Source organism: Microcaecilia unicolor, chromosome 9 (assembly GCF_901765095.1).
Source record: "Microcaecilia unicolor chromosome 9, aMicUni1.1, whole genome shotgun sequence".
In the NCBI taxonomy this organism is placed as follows: domain Eukaryota; kingdom Metazoa; phylum Chordata; class Amphibia; order Gymnophiona; family Siphonopidae; genus Microcaecilia; species Microcaecilia unicolor.
In genome coordinates this window covers 176,243,495-176,254,710 of record NC_044039.1, presented here as the reverse complement: position 1 = coordinate 176,254,710, position 11,216 = coordinate 176,243,495, and the positions used below count along the sequence as shown (strand labels likewise).

The 11,216-nt window shown below is 41.7% G+C and overlaps 1 long non-coding RNA gene across 1 annotated transcript; it reads right to left on the bottom strand.

Moving 5' to 3' along the window:
* Positions 1 to 424: 424 nt before the first annotated feature.
* Positions 425 to 10,986, bottom strand: LOC115477727. Its single transcript, XR_003943370.1, has 3 exons — positions 10,975 to 10,986; positions 666 to 670; positions 425 to 515 (listed from the first exon to the last, which is right to left on the bottom strand). It is a non-coding gene; the product is annotated as an uncharacterized LOC115477727 (long non-coding RNA).
* Positions 10,987 to 11,216: the final 230 nt, after the last annotated feature.

Here is an 11,216-nt window from a genome sequence, read left to right as displayed (position 1 = left end):
CCTCCAGTTTCCTAAAGTCTTCCTGCAATTTTTCACAATCCGCAAGTGTTTTGACAACTTTGAATATTTTGAGGTGTATATCATCTGGTCCAGATGATGTATCACTCTTTAACTTGTCAGTCTGGCTCAGTACATCTTCCAGGTTCATCAAGATTTATTTCAGTTCCTCTGCATCGTCACCCTTGAAAAACATTTCTGGTACAGGTAGATCTTCTTTCATAAAAGCCGAAGCAAAGAATTCATTCAATCTCTCCGCTATGGCCTTGTCCTCCCTGAGTGTCCCTTTTATGCCTTCATGACCACTACACTTTAAGTCCCCAGTGACAATGAAGCCACTGAAGAAAAAAACCTTCTCCCAGCTCAAAATTCTCAGAAATTCAAACACACTCTGAATTACACCTGAAACCGAGACATATCACAACCCTTTCATAGTTCAGATTTATTTCTGTATGAAATTTAGATTAACTTCAATAAGTCTTCCCTATAGAATACCACAATAATTATTTATAAAAATACTCTTTGCAGGGTGCGCACAGAACTTGTATGTATTCTAATTCTTTCCCCTTCCCTTTAAGTTCTCATATTTTTTCAGTTAGATGAAAAATCACTACTAGGTAATTTTAATAATTATCAGAACACTTTTTTACTTTACTTTAGTGCAGAACTTCCTCTCATCAAAGGGTCACCAAAAAGGTAAAAGTCTATCCAAAGCACAGTTACACTTTATTATTTATTTATTTTCTTGCATTTGTATCCCACATTTTCCCACCTCTTTGCAGGCTCAATGTAGCTTACAATACATCGTGATAAGTGGAAATACAGTTAGAAAATATACTCCCATTCACTAAATTTATTCATATATTACTCACACAAATTACTTTCATAGCTTTCAGTTTACATATTGTTTCTCCCATGCTGTTTATCTTTCTGTCTAGTCTCCCCATCTACTTTGTTTCTGATATATGAGTGCTAAGATGGTTTATTTTAATTCTTTCTCCACTGCTGTTACTCTTCTGGTTTTGGTGGAGTGGCTTTTGGAGTTCACCTGCTTCAGTTTAGCACCCTCATCTTCTAGTTTAAATGCCTAGAAATGTGTTGTGCAAATTTCTCACTAAGGATTCTTTTTCCTGCCACAGAAAGATGTAGCCCATCATTATAAAATAGCCTTTTGTTCTCCTGCATATTTCCCCATCCTGCTATGTATCTACAACCCTCTTTTTGGCACCAGATTTTGAACCACCTATTGAAGTTTTCTGTATTATATAGTCAGTGGTGTGCTGGAGCAGGCTCTCACAGGCTCTCGAGAGCTGTTTGTGAAGTTTTTAAGAATTTTGGGAGCCGGTTCTCCATGGCTACTTTAACAAATGGATCCCAAAATGTGGGCTTGGGCCCCTCCTGAATTCTCTTCTACTTTGCTGGCGAGAGAGAGCCCCCTGTTAACAATTTACCAGCACACCCCTGTAAAATAGTCTTTCCTCACCTTTTCCATAAGCAGGCAGTATTTCTGAAAAAGCTACAGTCCTTAACAAGGATCTCATCCCCCAGCTTTTGGAAAGCTGTCTGTACCAGAAGTATGCTATTCTGTTCTCAGGTGGATTACAACATCAACCCTAGCATCTTAATTCTGTTCTCATCACATTCAGAATTTGGTTTGTATTCCTTCTAGTCGAAGAACCTGAAAAGCATATCACTTTATCGTGGCCCATGGAATCTGTTCTCAATTTAATACCTCGGACAATGGAGTCCCCTAGCAGCAAGACCTTTCTGTTTTGAGATGTTTCTTCTTTGTTTTCAGAATGTAATTTCCTTTGAGTTACTGTCTTTGACTCTGTCTTTACTGTAGTTCTGATTTCTTGAGTATCATAATGTTCTAATGCTGCAAATAAATTTTGTAGGGGAATCTTGATAGGATGGATGCCACTGTACAACAGGTCACAGTCTACTGGAGTCCTTTATTTATGGGAGGTAGCTCAGCTGAACTATCATAATGAACACCAAATGGGCTATATTACCTGATTAGATCTGTTCTTTCAAGTGTTAAACTGTGTATTGGGAGTATTATATAGGAAATGTAGGCTATGGGGTGGGTGGGTGGGAATTAGAAGAGAACCAAAGCAGATTCTAATACCAAACTTCCCAATCAGTGAAGGAACAGAATTTGTTGTTTTTTGTTTTTTTTTTTACTGGGAAACTTGAGTAAAAGAAACAGTGTAAAAAGCTGAATGAAGAGGAAACAGTATAGGATTTAATACTTGACCCAAGATCAAAATCAGAAATATATAATTCAGAATGATTTAGTTTTCAGAAGATTTGCACTTCTGCAAAGCACGTGTGCTCCCAAAGATTTGTCTCAGGTATTTCCTGTACACCAAGAAATGACTCCTTCCTGCTAGACAAAGGTTCAAGGCAACCAATCAAGGTACAATGGCAACCAATCCCTTTAAATCTGACTTCAGTTTAACAGAGCAGACTACAGATTTTAAGACACAAGCACCCCTGTTTAACAGAGAACTTCAAGCACCCCTGTTGCTGGAGAATGTGGTGAAGGCGGTTAGCTTGGCAGAGTTTAAAAAGGGGTTAGCCGGTTTCCTAAAGGACAAGTCCATAAACCGCTACTAAATGGACTTGGGAAAAATCCACAATTCCAGGAATAACATGTATAGAATGTTTGTATGTTTGGGAAGCTTGCCAGGTGCCCTTGGCCTGGATTGGCCGCTATCGTGGACAGGATGCTGGGCTCCGTGGACCCTTGGTCTTTTCCCAGTGTGGCATTACTTATGTACCACAGCACAGAATTTAAAATCTAAAGCTGAAGACCCCATGAATAACAGTAAAGTTGGAACAAAAGAGCTAGACAGTTTCAACTAAAAAAATAAATTCTTACACTTTCTTTTCTATGAATTAAACTCAGTGGTTCTCAACCTTTCTTCTGTTGTGACTCACCTGACAAAGTTTTTGTATGTGACACTGAAAACTGAAATTCACAGCTCAACGAAGCACACCTAAATGTTTCATTGTTTAACTGTAAGTTTAGAATGAATTTGCCTATATCATATCTAAAAGTTGTATGTAATACATCAGTCCTAGATTTCTCACTTGTCATACAACCCCCCCCCCCCCCAATATGTATTCAAATTCTAGTGTCACCTCAGTAACAGCAACACAAAATCCCTCCACTGCTAGATACTGTAAAGCAACACAAAAACCTGAAAATATGCTACTCAGAAACTATATAGCAAACAGAATCTATGGACAGCAGACCTGCAACACATTCAGTTGGGGCTGGAGGCAGCAGTAATTATTGGAGGTTGTAGGGAATCAGAAATAGGGACCAGTTACGAGGATTTGAAGAGCCTGAGTCTGGATTAAAGTCAAAAGAGAATTAAAGCAGATTCTAGTACCAAACTTCCCAACCAGTGAAGAAACAGAGGGGATTTTTTTCTTTTGCTTTGTTTTCACTGGGCAATCTGAATGAAGAAAACAGTATAGGAAGCTGAATGAAGAGGAAACAGCATAGGATTTAATACTTGACCCAAGAGGATCAAAATCAGAAATATATAATACAGAATATCTTAACTTTCAAGAAATGTGCACTGCTGGAAAGCACATGTACTCCCAAATCTTTGCACCAGGTATTTCCAGCAGCCCAGGAAATGACTCCTCCCTTCTAGACACAAAGTTGAAGGCAACCTATCAAGCTACAATGGCAACCAATCCCTTTAAATCTTACTTCAATTTAACAAAGCAGATTTTAAACCTCAAGCACCCATGTTTAACAGAAGAGTACACATTTTAAATTTCAAGCACCCCTTTTTAATAGAGAATCTCAGTACCTCTCTGTTTACCACAGCACAGAATTTAAAACCTAAAACTGAAAATCCCAGGAATAACAGTCAAGCTGGAACAAAAGAGCCCATCCTGTTGTTTGTACTTAGTAGGTATTTCATTTTCACACAAGGATTAATGTATTGTATCACTGCTTTAAATACAAACCAGTCAATATTCAGCCCATGAGGGTCAGGTTTTTTTTTTTGTTTTTTTTTTAAATACTGACCACCACAGACTAATTTGAAACCATATATTCAGTGCCACCACATATCCAGGTACCGTCTGGCACTGAATATCTGATTCATTGGTGGCTCCCAAAAGCGATCCAGGTACCATTGATATTCAGTGTAGGTACCCAGCTAGCTATCCAGACAAGTTAGGAGTACTATATATACAGTTCTGCTTGGCCAGATAATTTATCTGTGCACCGGAACTGAATATTGGTAGTGCCCTGAAAACTTCCAGCTCTGACGCCAGACCACTAGCCCAATAATTCCACAGTGGTCACAGTTGATATTCAGGTTAAGTGCCACTGAATATTATGTGTGAAGCCAACCATCGCAGTTTATCTGAGTAGGAGCCTCTGGATATTGACCCTAAATAACCAGTGTTTTATAAAATGTACACAAAAATATCTGGAAGGCTGCACTACAGATATTTTGCAGTTTTATCAATTCACATCTGTGAAAAATAGAATAATAAACTATATCACCTCAGCTACAGATTTTTTGCTAGTGAAGCTCATTAACAGCAGAATTGAGCTAGTTACTTATTGACAATTTATCCTAAAGGTTATTATGTCAATTGCTAATGTTAGTAGCTGATATGAAAGTATTATGATGGCAATTCTATAAATTAGTGCCAAGATTTAGGTGCCCCAATGCTGACTGCCAATTGTATAAAAACATCATCGTGCCAAGTTATGTGCATATCTTGGAGACACACCCATGACTCATCCATATTCCACCCACATTTACCTCTGACACTTACACGCTAAGCAATTTTGTCCTGTATTTTATAGAATAGCACTTAACCACATGTCAGTGCCTGTTAGTGACGTCATTTACCCACATAAGTGTGCCTGTTCTACAAATTGATGCACATAAATGGTGCCTAAATTTAGGTGCACCTTATAGAATTGCCCTTTATATTTCTAGAAATTTAAAATATCCAAAGCACACTTTTTCTCTTTTTCTGTATGTAGTCTAGCAACCCTAAGGCTAATAATATTGAACTGGTGCTCATCTTTTTACAGCATTGATTCTAAGTCCTTCAGATAGAGACTAGTTAGATTCAAGAGCTAATTCAGTCAAATAACAGACATCCATATATGGTTGGTCACCAGCTTTACCTTAAGCCAATCAATAATGGCTTTGATGAAGAAATTTAAGATACTGTTTTCTTGCAAGAATTGTGACTGATCACAAGAGCTATGACAGCCGCAATCAAAATAGCTCTATATTCTGTTTGCTACTTTTCAACTACTGTAGCATATGGTGTCCATGTAAGATTAGTTCACTCAAGGCAATAGTTTATAATGTCTGAAAACATTATCTTAATTGCTTGAAAGATCTGAACACTTGATAAATGCTAGCATCTATGAAACATTCTAATTATCTCTACCTTATACAAACCTACCTTTATTTTTCAAACAAGCTGAACTCACAAAACATTTCCAATGGAGTAAGCATTCAAACTGAAACACCCCTCTCCCTTCTGCCCCTTCTACCCCTTTTCCCCCTTTATCTCTTCCCTTTACCCCTTCCCCAATTCTGCTTCCATCTGTGAAATCTTTCTCCATCTCATTCTTCCTGCTCAATCAGTCCTCCCTCTCAGCCCACCCAGTTCTCTCACCCTTTCTCCTCTTCCTATCTCTGTTTCCTGATCCCAGCCCTCCTCCCATAGGTGCCCTGTATATGAGGCTTGGGGAGGCTAAGCCTCCCTAGCCAGAAGTTAACAGCAGGATCAGCAGTTTCTCCGTCTTTCTCTTCCTCCAGACCAGTCTCTCTTCTTTGCAGCACCCCGCGGTTTCTCCTCTTTCCCTCCCCCGCGCAACTCTCACTTCAGGCTGGGCGGCTGGCATCGAGTCCTCCTGCTCCCTTAATCACTACCAGTTGTGGTAGTGATCGGCGCCATCAACTCAAAACAATCTGTGCGCACGCGGGGGGTGGGACCTATGGGCAATGGCGTACCAAGGGCGGGGCGGTGGGGGCGGTCCGCCCCAGGTGCAACTCAGTGTTGCCAGATGGTCCATTGATGTCTTCCCCCTCCTCCAACTGGTGCGGTGCTGCATGGGGTGTCCCAGCATCTCCCCCTCCCCCTGACTAGTGCGGTATCGCTCTCCCCCCTCCTCGCGTGCCCCACTCTGCTAGTCTTTAAATTATGAAGCCTCCAGCAGCATCAGCAATGTGAGTGCTGCTTTCAGCCAGCCCCGGAAGCATTCTCTGTTCAGCGTCCTGCCTACGCAGGAAGTTGTATAGAGGAGGTTTCCGGGGCAGGCAGAAGGCAGTACATTCATTGCTGAGATGCTGCTGGTGGGCCTGGAAGCTTGGAGGCATGCAGGAGCGGAGCGGGCGTGAAGTGAGGAGGGGGAGTGCAATACCACACTAATCGGGGGAGAGGGGAGGACGGAGGGAGAGCGATTCCAGCCAGACCAAAGGGAAAGGGGGGTGGAGAGAAGAGCAAGGAGAGATACTGGCCCTGGGGTGGGACTGGGAGTGCAGGAGAGAGGGAGAAAGAAAGGTGAGGAACATCATGGGAAGGGGACATAGGGCAGATGCTGAACTTGGGGGTAACAGGGATGGGAACACAGAGAGTAAATACTGAACATGGAGGGAACGGGGATGGGAACACAGAGAGCAAATGCTGCATATGGGTGGAATAGGGACAGGGACACAGAGAGGACAGGGGAGGTTATGGATAGGAGAGATAGTGAGTCAGAGGGAATGACAGTGGACATGGAGAGAAAAAAGTCAAATAGGAGGTAAGCAGAAGATGGATATGGATGGGGAACAGACAGAGGAGAAATAAAGATGGAGGGGGGAGATACTGGAATGCATATGTAAAAAGAAAAGAGGAAGACATAGGCAGAAGGGAAAGAAAAGGCAGGCAGTGGATGGAAGGGGCAGAGAAAGCAGACAGATGCTGGATGAAAGGGAGAGAGGGAAGAGAAGACGAGGAAAGCAGAAACCAGAGACAACAAAGGTAGAAAAAAAAGATTTTTTATTTGCTTTAGAATAAAGTAGTATTGTAGCTGTGGTGATAAATAGAAAATGAAAATAAGGTGATCTTTTTGTTGGACTAATCTTAATACAGTTTTGACCAACTTTCAGAGACCAAAACCTTCATCCTTAGGTCAGGACAGGACCGTAACAGCAGTACTGACCTGAGGAAGGAGGTTTTGGCCTCTGAAAGCTAATTGAAAAAGTATTAGTCCAATAAAATGGTTTAATCTTATTTTCTCTGTTTTGTTTTATTTCTATTTTTTAATTTGTAAAGGGGTGATTGGTATTTGTCAGTTTTTTCAAATTTACATCTGCTATCTTTATATTTTGCACAGTACTAGGGATATGCATCACTGTTTCTGTGGTGTTGCATTGTATGTGGAATCTGGCCTCTTGGGGGTTCAGTTTAATTTTTGTCTATATATTTCTATTTTAGTTTGTGGTTACTTATTCTATACTTGGTGAGGATGTATCTGTGTTCTATGTTTGTGAAAAAGACTTGGTTTTCTGTTGGCAGGATCATTTTTACTAATGTCTTGTTGAGTTTTACAAATGGGTGTATTGATGTTCTAGTGCTCACTGCAGTGTTTAAGATGCTGCCTTTCTTAGGTACACCCTTGTTGTGTGACTCGTGGACTATTAGTAAAAATAATATTTTCATATAGAGGAGGGGGTGTTAAAAAATGATTGGCCCCGGGTGTCAAATACGCTAGGTACGCCACTGCCTATGGGCAAAGGCAACTTTGAGAGGGCGTGACGCCGCGTGAGCAGCCTTGCGTGAATTCCCTTGGTCCTGAACCTGCTACTGAAAAGGGCGCGGATTTGTGTACTCCTGTCCTCACTCGGGAGCGTTAGTTTCCTTGTTTGCTTTGGTTCTGTCCAGGGCCGCCAAGAGGGGGGACAGGGGGGACAAAAGTCCCCAGGCCCGGGTCTCCGGGGGGGCCTGGCACCGCCGCTGCAGTGTGGCCCGCCCTCCTCGTTCCTCCTCTCCTCGCTCCGGAACTAACCTTAAGTCTCCTTCTTTCACTTCGCGCAAACAGCAGCAGGGCAGGCCACTCCTTCCTTCCATGTCCCGCCTTCGCCTGACGTAACGTCCGCGAGGGCGGGGCACGGAAGGAAGGAGGAGAGGTCTGCCCTGCTGCTGCTGCTTGCACAAAGTGAAAGAAGGAGGCTTAAGGTTAGTTCCGGGCCCGGTAGCGGGTGGAGGGGGGGCCTGGCGACTTCAGGTGGGCGGTGACCTCGGGTGGGGGGGCCGGGGGTGGCCTTGTCCCGGGCCCAGCCCCGGCTCTCGGCGGCCCTGGTTCTGTCAATACAAGTAAGTAAGTCCTCTTATCACTCTTTGCTGGTGTGTTCAACTGCATATGCTTTGATTTTCAGTTTCACAAAAAATAAGAAAATGTGAGACTAGAGTTTGTTATAAATGACTAGGAAGATGTTTCTGAGATGTCTTGCAATCAAATTATAAATCTGAAGGTTTGCAGATTATAAGTGTCCTGGGTACAACATGGAAGTTAAAGGTGAGTAAATATGTCATTTATTTTGAGAAAACCAGGTTATTTGCTGCGACCTTTCCTTAAAAATTGAAGAATTTTTGATATCTGAGCTTGAATACTAGTGTTCCCAGATCAGACCTACTATCAAATTCAAAAGGAAATTGTGGCATGCCGCACATTGGGTTTCAGGAGAGGTGCTGACTCTGAGGCAGGTTTTATAAGTCAAAATAAAAAATAAATATTTTGTTTCATGCAGATCTCTTTTGTTTAAACATAACTAAATGGGCTATAAGCCCCTATTGCAGTCCATTGGTTTTCTTATATTTTGTTTGTGATGACTTACACTGTGCCAAAATTGAAATTTAAAAACTCTTATCTCTATCTGGTCGTTGATAAAAGGAGCTCATTGTGAATACCATCCACCCTAAAATGATGTTTTGTGGCTGTACATGAGAATTGTGATATGATCCCTTGTTTCATATTGTTGACGGTCTGTGATGTTGTCCGTATGGATGGTATATTGGTGTATTAGGTCTGCCCAGTGTAATATTTATGGTATAGTAAGGTTCTGAGTGTGTTTTTGCACAAGTTTGTGCATAGTGTTTTGCAGTTGAGCGATTGTGGTTAAGTATATGCTTTGAGCAACCACTTTATTCTTTGACATATGATACATATCTAATATCTAAATTTAATAAAAGGTATTAATTGTGACTATTTTATTTTTACTTATTTTGTTTCTGTGTGTTGTCAGACAATTATGATGTAAGCTCCACCCCTGGCCCCACCCCTAACCCCGCCCCCTTTAGCCTCCACAAACAGTTGGGCCACCGACCGCCTATGCCTCCTCCCCTCTCTTTTCCTGTTATGAGATTGGGAGGAGGAATAGCCATACAAATGGTAAGAATGCCAAAATAAGCAATACTGACAAATAAAAATAAATAATTCCTGAAGACCAGGAAGTCACCTAAATAGGCTAATATTTTATTATACGCACTACAAACAATCTGATTCTAGCATATATTTACACAGAAATATAGAGATTTACAATCTCTGGGGATCTCAGAAAGAAACTGCAACTAGAAAGGTTTTGGCAATTATCTTTACACAAATAATTCTTGTTGGCAATTCACCAAAGTGCTTCTTGTACATTATAGAGGGTGTGCAGGGAGTTCAGAATAGTCTGTGCTCATATGGTATATACTTTATGGTTGTGAAATGATGACTCCAACGTTCAAGTGTCATGTATCATTTATTATACCTTTTTAGCAGTATGTCTCTGTCAATCATAGATTACATTTGCTAATTTGATACCTGGGCAACTACAGTGATACCTCGGTTTTTGTTGGTAATCCGTCCGAAAACAATTGGCGAAATCCGAAACCAACGAAAACCGAAGCAATAATTTTGAAAAGTATTTTATAGGGTTTTTTTTCACCTTTCACTTTGGATGTCTCATACCAGCAACCAGCTCCCACCCTAACTGCTTTCGCCAACCAAGGATCTTACCCTGGCCTCCTTCCAGGTCTTGTTCGAGAGGGAGCCGTGTGGATCTGAAGATAACCCCCCCCCCCCCAAGAAAGCAACAAGACGCACGAGCGGCCGCTGTAAGAGACCGGATGAGTCCCGGATCGCCTCGTTCCGTTTCCAGCCTGAGCAATGCAGAGAAGGTGTTGAGAGTTGATTGATCTGAGAGGCTGAAGTTTGTGCAGAGGAAGGCAAATTTGTCCACAGGGGGAGAGATGTAAAGGCAGGAAGCGTCGTACTGTTGTGTGCTACAGAAGTAGAGGTTAGGCGAGAAAAAGAGAAGGGTTTTCACTGTCTTCAGAGCACAAGTACAGTATGCACGCTGACGAAATCTGAGGCAACCGAAGAAAACTGAGACGAATTTTTTGAAAAAAAACCCGACGAAAACCGAAAACGACAATAACCGACGTCAACGAAAACAGAGGTTTTACTGTATATGAAAAAATTCAAAAAGGCATTTATTTTATGTATATTTTGTAAGGGCAATATGGATAACTTTGAGAGGCATTTTTGATATGACATCCAAATCTGATTTTGGACGGTTTGCAAAAAATGTCCAAAACTCCAGTGCCAAACGTGGTCATTTTTGAACTAGAAAAACATCTATTTTTGCAGTTCAAAAATTACTGTATTTTAGAAATTTTTGTGCTCAGTAAGTCTTTCTTTAGGGGTCATTTTCAAACAAAAAAACATCCAAGAGAAAAGTGCACAAAAAACAAGCCATTGGGATGTCTAGGGGCCAGCAGCCTTCCTAGGCTGGCCACACAGACATCCCAGCAGAGCAGTGGAGCAGTCTAGGGGACACTGCAGTGAACTTCACATAAAAGGTCCCAGGTATACATCACATCATAAGCCCCTTATATTGTATGGTGAGCCCTCCTGGAATAGCAAAAAATGTACTTTACCTAACTGTACACCACTACAATAGCCCTTATTCTTGCAGGTGTCACCTATATGTTGGTTCAGTTGGTATTTTGTCGTTTTGGGGGACTCGCAGTTTCCACCATAAGTGTACCAGTTAGAGTGGAATATGGGCCTGGGTCTCCTTCTCTATAGTCCACTGCACCAACTGCTAGGCTACTCCAGAGACCTGCTTGCTGCTCTAAGAGAAATGGCTATTATATCTCCAGCTTTCATAGAGCCTGGA